Below are 13,174 nucleotides of genomic sequence, written 5' to 3'. Positions count from 1 at the left end.
GGACTGTCCATCAATGGGAATATCGATGGAGTTCCTTGCAGTATGATCATTGACACAGGAGCTAATGTTACCATCATTAGGAAAGATTTAGCTGAACAGTTTAAAGATAAACTTATTTGGACGCCATCCTGTGTTACCCTTCAGACTGCGTCTGGTGACAAGATCGACATAACTGGGAAGTTAAACGTAAACATCACGTTTGGAAGTGCCGCCTACCATCACACGGCATATGTGGCGGATATTACAGATCCATGCATACTCGGATTGGACTTTTTAAGGAAATACAATTTTCCCTTAGACTTGAAAAACAACAAACTGTTTCCAGAATCTGATGACATGACTATCCATCCTCAACAGGGATCCCCGCTTAGAAATCTCGACGCCTTGTCCGAAAGACCCAGTTCGGGAAGCTGCCGAAATCATACTAGGGTCGAAAAGAAATGCAAGACTACCAGCTATTCTCCATCTCAGATGCTCTTCGGTCGAGACCTTCGTCTGCCTTGTGACCGCCTGTTTCATCGCCGTACGGATGCGCCTTCATCGCCTGAGGAACACATCCAAGATGTCAAGGCCCGTTTTGAAGTGATGCACCTTTCCGCACGAAAGCGAGTGAACTTGGCGACGGAGAAAGTGAAGACCAGATACAACACGAGAGCTGCTGGACATAGATCCAACGAAGGAGACAAGGTGTGGTTGTGGAACCCGATTCGACGAAAAGGAGTCAGGCCTGATTTACAGTCACCTTGGGATGGTTCGCACACAATCCTAAACAGGCTAAATGACGTCATGGTTCGGATCCGTGAGTCTTCGAACTCTTACGACAGGTTAGCTCATTACTATGGCCATAGTACGTAATGTAAATAATTGTAAATAGTATAAGACCATGGTCCATTTTGTTTTTAAATGTGTATTCGATTTGATTTGTATTTAGTATTTGATTTGCATTTAGTGTTTGATTCGTATTTGATAGCATTTGATTTGTTTTACTTATTGCATTTATTGTTCATGTTGTTTAATATTGTAATGTAATGCTTATTAATGCATTTATGCCACAGTTGTAAGTTTAGCTTCCTGTCCAGGGATTGTACTGCCCGGGACGTGCAGTCCTTGGGAAGGGGGCAGTGTTACGAATTTGCTATTTAAAAAGCTAATGTTAGTTCAATTATAAATTAAATGGTTTTATTTCTCGCGCAGTGCAGCGCGTGACGAATATTAAAAGAAAGCTAAGCAGGAAAATTGAAAATACAAGAGCGCGTGCATTAAATAAATAAATATCTCTTTTTTGATTTCGAGAAAGTACTGGAAAATTCTAGCGCGTGATTTTAAAAGCTTATAAAAGGAGGAAAACATCTCAGTTTGTAGTAGTTGCTTAGTTTGTTGTTATTTAGAAAACTGCCGTTGTTGATTATAGCGAATTCGCGGATTAGCGTTCTTTAGCTGTTTTGAATTACGTTCTATTGTACATTTGAGTAGTTAAAAGATAACTACTGTGAGATATTGTGATACTGCATGATAATTTGAGAAAATTTAAGCATTTCTGTTGTGATAATAATAAATTTTTGTTCATTTTTTATCGGACTTGTGCATTCATTTCATAACGAACCCGTACGCACGCAACAATATATTTCTATTTAGAACTTAAGAAAATAATTAGTATTTACTGTCCGTTTACATATTCTGAATATAAATGTAATCACATATTGCACACTACAAAACTATTATTTAATTTTAGCAGTTAAAGTCATCCACTGATTATCTTCGGCTCGGCCAGTGAAACTTTAGTTTCTCTACTCGACCCCCCTAAAAAGTGTTGCATATAGGCCTTTCCCTCCCCGCCATGTGTAACATAAATCGAAGTCAGTTATCTCCGAAATCTCTTCCCAGTGGGCTGTTTACTGAAAACATGAACTTATTTCTCAAATTTAAAGAAAAAATTATTTATATGCTTAAATCATTTATTGCCAAAATGAAACTAAAGTGCATTTCGAATACCTTTTTTACTTATTCCAAAATATTCAACATTAAATGTTCGATCAGAACAATCAAAAATTGTTTTATATTTCGTATTTCAAGTGCTAAAATTCTATGTAAAGAACTAAAAATGCTTTGTTTGTGTTATAACAAACATAGACAACTGCGAAGTTAAATTGACTTAATGTGAGAACGTTCGGTGGTAAATAATTACCAACTTTAATTCTTAATTCAATTAATAAAATGCTTGACATAAACACCGTATTTGACTCATTATTTCGCTGATCCGCTTAAATAAATATCGTTAAGAAGTTCAAAATCTTTATAACTTAAAAGCATAAAAGCAAGGAAATAAAATCAGAGACCGAAAAGGATAAGATAGCCATGCGTATGAATCTGTTTCTTTCTAGCTGTTTAAGAAATATGCTGAAATAAATTCAAAAAATTAAAACAGAAAAGCTGTTTTTGAGATGAAATGGAAAGCTACTGTGAATTTTGTTTATTTATGACCACACGTTATCGCATGATCCTTTACAGATCAGATTGAAAAATGTAAATAAATAATGTTAAGCGAAACATTAACTGAGTCAATGAAATTTTATTTCCGTGTGACTTAGCAGTTTCGAATGCGAGACTTGCTTAAAAAAAGTGTCACTATCCGCAATGTTCTATAAATAAAAAGAAATAAGATAAAAATGTGGCAAAATTAAGCTTGCAGGATATCATCAAAAACACGAGTTAACTACAAGGACATTTTCTTGAATAATGCTTTTAACCTCAGAGGCACGATGTGAATGCCTGCAATGCTGCTAAAATACACTTGCGTTTGTTCCACCTTTCTTACTTGTGTCCTTGAAGGTGGTAAACACTACTCTCCGAAGATGTTAATGCCAGATATGCCACAATGATTAACGTAATCAGTTAAGTAAATTATGCATTTCGCCTCTTCTATCTATCCTTTAGAGCAAATATCAACAAAATTATTCCTTACAATGAAATAATCGAAAATAAGTCACAGTAAAAGGATATATTTTAGATGTGAGGGAAAAAAATAGAAATTTCCTTTATGTTTCCGAAATTCTACGCTTAAAATATGCATTTGTAAAATACAATATTTATTACATTTTTGCAACTTCTTGATTTATAGTAGAACAAGATCAAAGTCAAGACGTAGTGAACGATTTCTGTCGTTTCTGAGCGCCGCTGATACTTGGGAAAACAGCGGTGAATCGCGGTCTGTTCGTCAGACGGCGGGAATGTCATCACGGCATACTTAACAGTCACTAAACATTCTTCCACTCCAATACTATTTCCAGAGACCTGAACGATATTTATAGGCATTTATTAATTTTTTGGAAAACATTTCTTCATTTAAATAGAAGATGATTACAGAATATACCCAGCATAAAATAAGTAACGCATAATATCTATTTATAAAAAAATTATTGAAATGAATCATGTTATGAAAAATCAATTGAAAGGAGAATAATTTACAATATGTCATAATTATACTCTTCATAAACTGTACTTTAGATGTCCTGAAAAATAATGCTGCTATAGGTTTAAAAGGTAATGACATGCAACATGCATAAAGCATTTGGAATATTAAGATCTTGCTATCAACGTTTGGAATGGAAGCGAAGAAGAAATTTCCATGTGTAAAGACGACTGAGCTCTTTTGGAGGAGTTCTATTTGAAAAAAAGGTTTGAACAAGAGATGGCCTAGCATGAACTTAATATGTTTATTCATTTGATTATTCAAATCAGACAAGGGCTGTATCCTTAAACAAAATGAGGCCTTTACGGAGGATTTTTTAAGAAAAATCGTCTCGCAGCCATGTTAAAGACGGGAAAAATTATTTTTAAAATCCGTTTGAAAGAACATTTATTCAAAAATTTAAATACCATAATACGATTAAAAATTGTTTAACATACTTTCTGTTAATATAAAAGCTAAGAAGGGTGTAAGAAATGATCTATTTTAATAGCTTTTTCTTAAATATTAGGCTGCGCATGCAAGACGACTTTTATTTTCGAAAGGTTATTCTAAAAATATTAAATTCTAAAAGTAAGTCATTCTAAGAGTAAATAGCGTATAATCATTATAACATCTAATAAAAAATATCATCGTCTATTCGGGTCATTACGGTATATATTTCATGATTAGTTAAGTTTTAAGAAAGTGCTTTATTCTTTAAAAACATAAGGGGAGTAAATTATTCAAAAACTAATAACTTTTTTCGATGATAGTTTTTCATGTAAAAATGCAAGTGATAGTTATAATAAATAAATAAGAATAAAAACTGATTGTTGCTTGATTTTTATCACTGGAAGAAAATTATGCTCCTATAGAGTGACTTATTACGTAACATCTTATTAATTAATTGTAATATAAAAATGTAAGAACGATTTCCAGCTGCAATTCTTATACAATAATATCGATATTCTATTGGATCATTTGGAGAAGGCAGTATTTATATTAAGAATTGAAACCTTAAACAGATTTTCTTTTTTATACGCTGAAACTTCGACGAAAAATATCTCACGAGAAAGAAACGGAGATATTTCTAGAATGTAAGGTAAAGATGAAGACATCTATCACGCATAAAGTTTACGAATTCCCATCATATATAAAGATTATATATTAGATTTTCATTTCTGCGCTTGAATTATCATATATGCAACTAAATAATACAGGAAAGATACGATTCATCGTGAACATCCTTACAAATATATCTATCAAGTAAATTTATGAGAACGCTCATCTCAAAATTGAGGGTTAGCTGTATCATTGTCAGAGTGAATTTGAAGAGAAAGATGCATCATTGATTTCTTCGTCATATTAAAATCCCGGAATTTTATTTATTATGCCTTTACAAGGGGAAATTGGAGCGGGAAAGAAGTCTACTGTTAAATAATCAGTTAGATTTTGCTGGAGATGGTGCAGTCTGACTAAAATAGGTCATAAAGTATGTCTTGTATAGCACGAATAAAATTTGTTCTTGCTATAAAGAATAAATTCTTGCTTGCTTCTATTAGTTAAGAATATGTAAGTGTTAGAGCAATTCCCATTATAGCACATTACAATAAAAAAAAAACCACTTAACAACTGCAAAGAGCTAGAAAAGCTAGAAGGAAAGGGAAGATATCAGTTACCATTTAAAAAGGATCAGAGTTGCTCAATAAGGATAGTCGTTCAATTCATTCACAAATCTTAATTCAAAATTGAAAACGTCGTAAACGCTTTGAGTAATTTCTAGTGTAATGTGAAAAATGCATGTATTCAATATTAAATTTCTCATTTCGGGAAATCTGATATTTTCACGATATTTGTAAATAACAAATGGCAGCAAAAAAGAATATATTTCAGAAGTACGCCAGTTCAATAACTAACCGTTAAATTAATTTTACCTGTGAATCAGTTTGGCAATGAAAAAGGGCAAGGAAACAAGGATGCAATCACAATGTGTAATAAGTTCAAGAACGCTGACAGCTTGATTATAAAGTAAGCAGTGATTCAGAAAATTAATGGGCAATATACGATGTTTTGGATTATTTAATTTAAATGATGAACACAAATATCATGTGTCTTTATAAAATGTTTTTAATAATTTCAGTATAAATTTTATCATAATTTTCACAGAATCGTTGTGTCAAGGAAAGAACTGATTTCAGTGTATTGCCATTTATAAAACACTATCTTACGTAACACTTACTGCCTTGTTTTACAAGCGCACTAGATTATTTATTTGGAAATCGTAATAGCATCATCAAAAGTACGTGAGCAAAATCTTTTGCGGAAGAAAATTCATGAAGTATACAGTGACCGTAAAAAAGTTTATTCTACTCAAAGTGTACAAGTTTATTTCTTATTAATGTTTGAATGTAAAATATCATAAAGCCCATAGAATTAGAACTTCACATCTGATAAATATTTCATATGTTTGTAAGGTTAGAACTTTTTACCTAACAGCTAAATGTGCAGCATCCTCGTGAACACTTAAGCGAACACTCGCTTTAGTTCATTAACAGAGACGAAAACTCAAGAAGGGTTAATTACCCCTTATTTCTCAAAATAAGAACTTAGCAGGCGGTTCCTTCTCAGAGCATACAGCAAAGCTTCCACTTGGGCTTGAACTGAAAGTAATAACGATAAGTAAAACTTAACTAAATCTTAACTAAGTAGTTAAGATTTAGTTGTCCCCTAAATATCAACTAAGCTGGCGAAGCTATCAAGGGCCTGAAATACGGCGGAACGTAGTAATAGCTTAGAACAGGGGTTCTCAACAGGCGGTACGCAAAGAAGCAAAGTATTTTTAAGTATTAAATTCAAAAATTAAAACCCCAACATCCTGATTTTTTCTCTAACACTCGTAAATTTATGCGATCTGAGCTTTTTTCAAGAGTGGTGGTGGTAGTAGTACTTTGTAGTGGTGGTACTAAAGGTTTTCAATTTTTGCTTAGATGGTACGCGTTATAGTCAAATGGTTGAGAACCGCTGGCTTAGAGTGAGTGTAGCCAAAAGGCGAACGCGCTCTAGTCAGAAACTCTGATTCTCTAACGAAGTCGTGGAACTTCGGCTTAAATAACGCTTTTACTCATTTGCATTAAAAGCGATTCTGAAAACACATTCTGGTAGGAAACTGTAAGCTGAAATTAGGAGGGACTGGAAAGTAGCTTTAACCAAAGATAACTGTTAAAAACTTAGGATAAACCTTACATGTTCTTATTAAAGTGATTATTTTATTTGTGTTTTACGTCTGCCAAGAACATGTACTAGGAAAAAACAACTTAATTATATTATAATAAGAAAAGGTTTCTGTTATTGTTTGAATTATTGCAATCTGTTAATGTTTAGTGTTTTATTACTGCTGATTTGATTTCATCTATTGAATAACATGAAGCACTTTTGTTTAATAAATTTCCCAACTTTCAGCTTTCATTTACTTCTAATAATTAAATGATACCAAAATTTACAGTTAATTTCTAACAATGCATTTCACAGAGTTTTTATAGTTTAAAATCATATTTTTACCTGCGGTATGCATGTTATTGAAAGAACGTAAAAGTTATCTCGCTAATATGATCCCAATATGAACACGTAATTATATAATACATTTGACTGGATTAAAGAATAATTAAAATAGTTTACAAACTTTACATTCTTGAATATAAAACCTAAAATATCCTTTATGTTTTATGAACTATGAATTATGTTTATGCATTACGAACTATTTTAACAAAAGATTACATTAAGTGTTTCGCAATATTTTACAGTTCTATCACTTTACTATTTCTCAATGTCATCTAAAAACGTTTATCATTTTTCCATGGCATTTGTTTACTAAAGTATATGTTAAAATACAAAAGAAATTACGATGAAGTTAAAATTCACTTAATCATAACAAAAATTAATATACAAATGCAATTTTAAATAGAATTAATGAATTATAAAATTAAAATATTTCGGTGAAAACAATGCAAAGTTAGCAACTTAGATAACAGTTTTAATAATAATAAGTTTTCTAACAAAAATGAATATTAATTCAGAAGTCAAACAACAAAAATCAGCGTTAAAGCTGATTTTTGTTGTTTGACTTCTGAATTAGTATTTATTCGGCGTGTTATTGTGTCTTAAAAATGAATATATTTAAAATGCATACACAACTGCCTATTCAGAGTTAAGTCAAAGAGTTCTCAACTGTTATGCGCACCTTTTGGCATCAAGTACTTAAAGTACTTACACCAAGTACTTACATCAAGTACGGCCACATAGTACTTAAAGTGCTATGGTGTTCAGCCAAAATTGATTTGTTATAGAAATGCATACGGTTTTTAAGAAAATTTGAGATATCAATAAACACAACACATATTATTAATGTCATACATAACAAAGCAAGTTTTGCCATTCACAGCATAGTTGCCACCTGTTATTTGTTTTTCATGTAATAAACCATCATATATTTAGAACATCCATACATTAATGTGATGTTCCACTTATCAAATTTATTTATCATTATAACATCTAATAAAACATATTGGTTCGCTTCCTTTAAGATCTCAGTAATTACTAACTAATTCCTTTAAGATCTCACTAATTAACTCGAATCAGCTATAAACGATTACTGGTTCTAAAAAAAAGTCAATTTTAGATAGGATTTTGAAACAAATTTTAAAATGTAATAGATGAAATTTGCTACTTTAATTTTCGATGAAATGTACAACCCGTCAAAGCACAGTTTTTTGTTCTCGTAAAAATATGTTTCGCTCTAAAAGATACAGTACGATTTAAAAAAAGTAATATTTAAAGACAAGTACTTAAACAGACTGTTACTACTTTTCGCGAATTCAACATAGCAGTTACGAACATTCACTAGTGCAGGCAGTATTAAATTAAAATCTCTTTTTCAATGTCAGTGTTTTACCTATTTTTATTGTACACAACATAGAATGTCGATACAGATCTAAATAAACTAGTTGCCTGAAGGCCGTGTAGGTTTCCAAGGTGAATAACATATCTGAAATATTCTAACGTTGTATAGATAACACTCGCAGATAAATTCAAGTCATTGGACCAAATATTATGCATTGTGCTGGTATACACCTTAGCAATAATATAGGTACAGATTCATAGAATCTTTGTCCGTATTCTTTTTCACAGATGTGTGCTTATTCATGCAGTTACTGAATTTTTAATGACTTAAATGTGCTACCTTATGCGTGAGTCTATGCGCGGCCAGTGAAGTAAATCATATTTAAATTATTGAGGGAATTATCTCAATGAAACTCAGAATGGGATTCTGCAATGTCAGAATGAGATAAGTACAAATTTTATGTAACGAATGGTGTCTAGGATATGAACTTTGCGTACTGCTGAATATTGGTGAGACAAAAAGCCCCTATTTATCTACATACACAATTTGACAAGCAAGAAATGTACATTTATGCAGAAAAACAATAATTTCGAGTTGAAATTATTATTTTACATGAATACTGTAGTAATGAATTAACAAAGAAAGATGATTAACATCATTTACTCGTTTACTAAAAGAATAAAAAAAAAAAAAAATGTTTCTTACGTATTTTCTATCATTTAGAGCTTTCTGCTCTAAAAACTGCAAACACAGTAAAATGCACGTTTAACAAAACCGGAAAAAACACTATTTTATATAAATAGTATTTTCTTAATTTTTAAAAACTTCTTTCTATGATTTACGATAAATGTATATGAGAGTTTTATAGTGAAAAAAGATGAAACACATATATGTATATTTCATTAAAACTATTAATCCAAGTAGTGGAAAACGAATCCCAAGAAATAAATTTGAATCAGACTTCAGCTATTTCATTATAATGTAAAATACATAAAATATTACAAAATATTATACTCTCAATACATAAAAATTAAATTATGATAATATTTACATATATGATTTTTCGAATTGCGCAACTACATTACGCAACTATAATTTTTACGGTTTGCCATTGAACTAAATAAGAAACGTAACAGAAGAGTTAAAATAAAATTCATCATTTAAAACAAATTCAAAATTTTTTACTTCAAATATGCTACAAAAGATTTAGAATAAAAATATTATTTTTTCTACAGGTAATAGTGAATTGTATTTAGCTTTAAATCTTCTGAAAACAAGTAAATCTGAAAAACAAAAGTAAAAATAATCCTGAAATATGGTATACAACCGAAAATTAATAAGAACTTTATATACGTACACATGTATAATTAATAATTTCTTAGAGAGTTTTCAAATATTTAACAAAGCCTATAGTTTCACATTAAAAAGGAATTTTCTTTTCTTAGGATATTACACATATTATTAATATCTAACTAAATAACCTAACATACACTGAAACATCAGAAAAATATCTGGTGAGAATGTCTCTTTTTGAAACAGGAATAACATCCACACAAAGAATAATTTTTTGTAAATGTGAATCTTTTCAGCTTCAGAAATAAAAGTGAATAAATATGATTTAATAACAATAACTGACGATATAAAAATCATGTATTTCTAGAACCCAGTTTAATATTCAATCTCGAATAACTAACTTTAATTATTTCCATGCGTGTAGAATGAATTCTCATTCTACGTCATACCAGATACAATGTATTGATCAAATTAAATATTTTTAACATATCAGTTCATTGCATATACTAAGTAAATGACAGAAAAATAAATTTCACTTTATATGCTAACTGTAAATTTGCCTACCTCTTAAAGTTATCCACACATCGCTTCCTCACACAAATTTTCTTATAAAACCACCACATTCCTTATGAATTATTCAAGAAAAAATCCTTCTATCAGCGTAATCACAATAATTATCAGTCGTTTGCATGTAAAAATTTAAAACTTAATAGGCAAAAATATTTATGTTTAATTTCTTGTTTCTGAGGCTTTTCATGAAAATTATTAAAACTTCTAAAGCTAGATTTTTTTTCACTAAACTTTGTAAGTTTGCTTTTCTAATATACTTTGGTTAAAAAATTCTTGATAAATCTTCCTGTTCAAATTTATGTGATTCTATAAACACAAATACAAATTCTAAACATCCGCACGTAAGCAACTCAACTCCTTCAGTCACGCCGGCTGAAATGAGAGTTTTCGGAACATGTGCTTAGTTGTCGCAGGGTAATTTCTCCCTATTGGCCGATAGTTTGAAATTCCCACGCTACCGACCAATGATAGGAAGGAGGAACGTCATAGTATGACGCAATGGTCACGTGTCTATTAATGGCTGCCAAGGCCTTCTCAAACGTCCTTCCTTGGAATGTGGTTTTTTCTTCTGTACTTTGGCGCCTGTGATCTTTTTCAACTTTTCTTTTTTTCTTTTATGTTTCAATTTCTTTACTGCTCTCTGTTTTCTTGTTTGAATCTTTTTTGCCTCAGATTCTTCTTTTCGTAGAGCTTCTTTTACTCTGTTCCTATAGCTGAACCAAGATAGGATAGTGCTATAAATATACGAGAGGTACCATAACGTTGATTACAATCATTAAAAAAAAAAAAAAAAAAGTATGAATAAGGAAACATGTAACTCCTGAATTCAAATACATGATATGAATAAGCGAAAAGAAATTTCCGGTACTCTAGATTTTACAGGTAAGTTACAGTAAAAGATACCAGATTCTTTAAAGAAATGAGTTTTAAAGAAGATGGACGGAAAATTGAATTTATTTTTCCTGCAAGTCGTGAAAAATGTTTCTTCCCATCTTATAAGTTATAGCTACAGAAAATTTGCAAGAAATAATAAATGAAAAATACAATTAGGGCGGAAAAATAAAAGAACGATAGTTTAGGCGATATGATAGTTTGTGTCTGAATGGCATATCACATGAAAAAAAAAAATCAACAATTTGATTTTGTATTTATTTATTGTACCACGATAGACCAGATTTGTTTCGGAAATGAATATTAGATTTAAATTTTAATTATTACTAGAAATGTTATGAAATATTATTCGAAATTCTTGTAATTATTCCAGAAATACATGCAGACATACAGTTTACCTTAAAAGGTATTTCTCCCACCTTCTTGGCATGCTTTCGGGGTGTAGTGGTTCTGCACTCTGCACGCTGGGCCGGTATTACAGAGGTCCGTGGTTCGATTCCCGGCGAAGGCGTTGCTAATTGTTCATCTCTCCTGTTTCCAAAAAATACCTAATGTCTCTAAAGTGGCGCCCGAACTAAAAGGGTGATGGATGATGACTCTCTACACCCAGGATTTGGCGATTGGGTCCCCCCAAAACCCCATTAGCCCTTTAAAAGGGGAAGTATATAAGGTATTTCTCCCACCTTCTTGGCGTGATTTACTGTAGTGGTTCTGCACGTTGGGCGGTATTCCAGAGGTCCGTGTTTCGATTGCCGGCGAAGGCGTTGCTAATTTTTCATTTCTCCTACTTCCAAAAAATACCTAATGTCTCTACAATCTGGTGGTCTACTCTGTGATGAAAAGCTTTTCTTGGTCTTTTCATTTTTTGCACTATTGCGATTGTTTTTCTTTTAGGCATGCCGAGTGTGAACGATAAAATCTTTTTCGTACATTATCACGTTATTTGCAACAGTAACTAGCGCACAATTATAAACTTTATCTTTGAATTTTCTTTTCTATTTTATATATGTATGTACATTTACTTAGAGAGTAATATAAACAGATATATAGAAAGACAGATATCGTTTAAATGTTTAACAGAGAATTAGCTAGGAGTTTATACATGTATATATATACATTATTTAAGCTTTTAAATGAAGTTTTTAGCCTTTTTATAGTTTATGACTTAAAAAAATTATTTTAATTTATTTCTGGGTTTACGGGTAGTTAAAAGCTAAATTTCCGCAATGAGAATTCAGCATAAACATTTAATAGACATTTTTATACTTCATTTATTGGCCTGGGATTTCAAGGTTTTCGCTATATGTAACCTAAATACAGTCTAGTCGCCTTTAAAATGTTTTTTTCCGGTTATAATTTCCTTAAGTAGATTACCTTTTAGCGCTTTGATATATCTGATAAGCACCCAACGATCTGCAGTTTTACTTTTTCACCAAAAAACTGTCGAGTTTTTCATTTGCGTAGAAATAAATTTCAAATTAGGGGATGTCCTTCTCAACAATCTCTTGTAAGGAATTTAAAATGTTTTCGGCAGGTGCGATAAAAAGTTCTACATTATCTGCTAATTTCGTGGCACAAAATTTAACATATTAATCATCTATGTTAAGTTAAATTTAGGAAGGTTCTACAACGAAACATATTATTGAATATTCCTCTTCTCTTAAATAAAGATCACATTATCTTGAAAAAGATATGCAGTGCTAATGTATTCTTTAAATCATAAAATTCATCAGTAATAACAGTTTACTTTTTTTAAAAATCATATGTTTCCATCAGCAAGAATATTAAAAACATTTTTTTTTTTTTTTTTTTTTTTTTTTTTTTTCTGTAACTGTCACAAAGTTTTTCTCTTTCATTATAATTTCCCATATTTATAACTGAAATGTTAACTTCCCGTCGTCTACATACTAAAAATTAAATGACTTATATAATAATCTTGAAAATAAGTATTTAACTGATTTAAGTTATAATCTGTAACCAAAACCCAGTTTACTTCAATAATGCCAACACAAATATGCTGTTTAAAAATGCTTTTAAATGGAAGATAAACCATTTATCTGTCGTTTGAAACAAAA

At 31.0% G+C, this 13,174-nt stretch overlaps 1 protein-coding gene across 2 annotated transcripts in view; it reads right to left on the bottom strand.

Annotated features, from left to right (window-relative positions):
• The window catches only part of LOC118189166 (thyroid hormone receptor beta-like), a 492,136-nt gene extending 481,271 nt beyond the window's left edge, over nucleotides 1–10,865 (bottom strand). For both annotated transcript variants that reach the window (XM_085823171.1, XM_085823170.1), the window contains exon 1: nucleotides 10,203–10,865. The gene's annotated coding sequence lies outside the window, so the exon portion shown is untranslated. The remainder of the gene's footprint in view (nucleotides 1–10,202) is intronic.
• Between the last annotated feature and the right edge of the window lie 2,309 nt (nucleotides 10,866–13,174).

Source organism: Stegodyphus dumicola, chromosome 9 (assembly GCF_044657685.1).
Source record: "Stegodyphus dumicola isolate Sdum_Otavi_A_Nest chromosome 9, ASM4465768v1".
Lineage (NCBI taxonomy): Eukaryota > Metazoa > Arthropoda > Arachnida > Araneae > Eresidae > Stegodyphus > Stegodyphus dumicola.
This window is presented reverse-complemented; position numbering and strand designations above follow the sequence as displayed.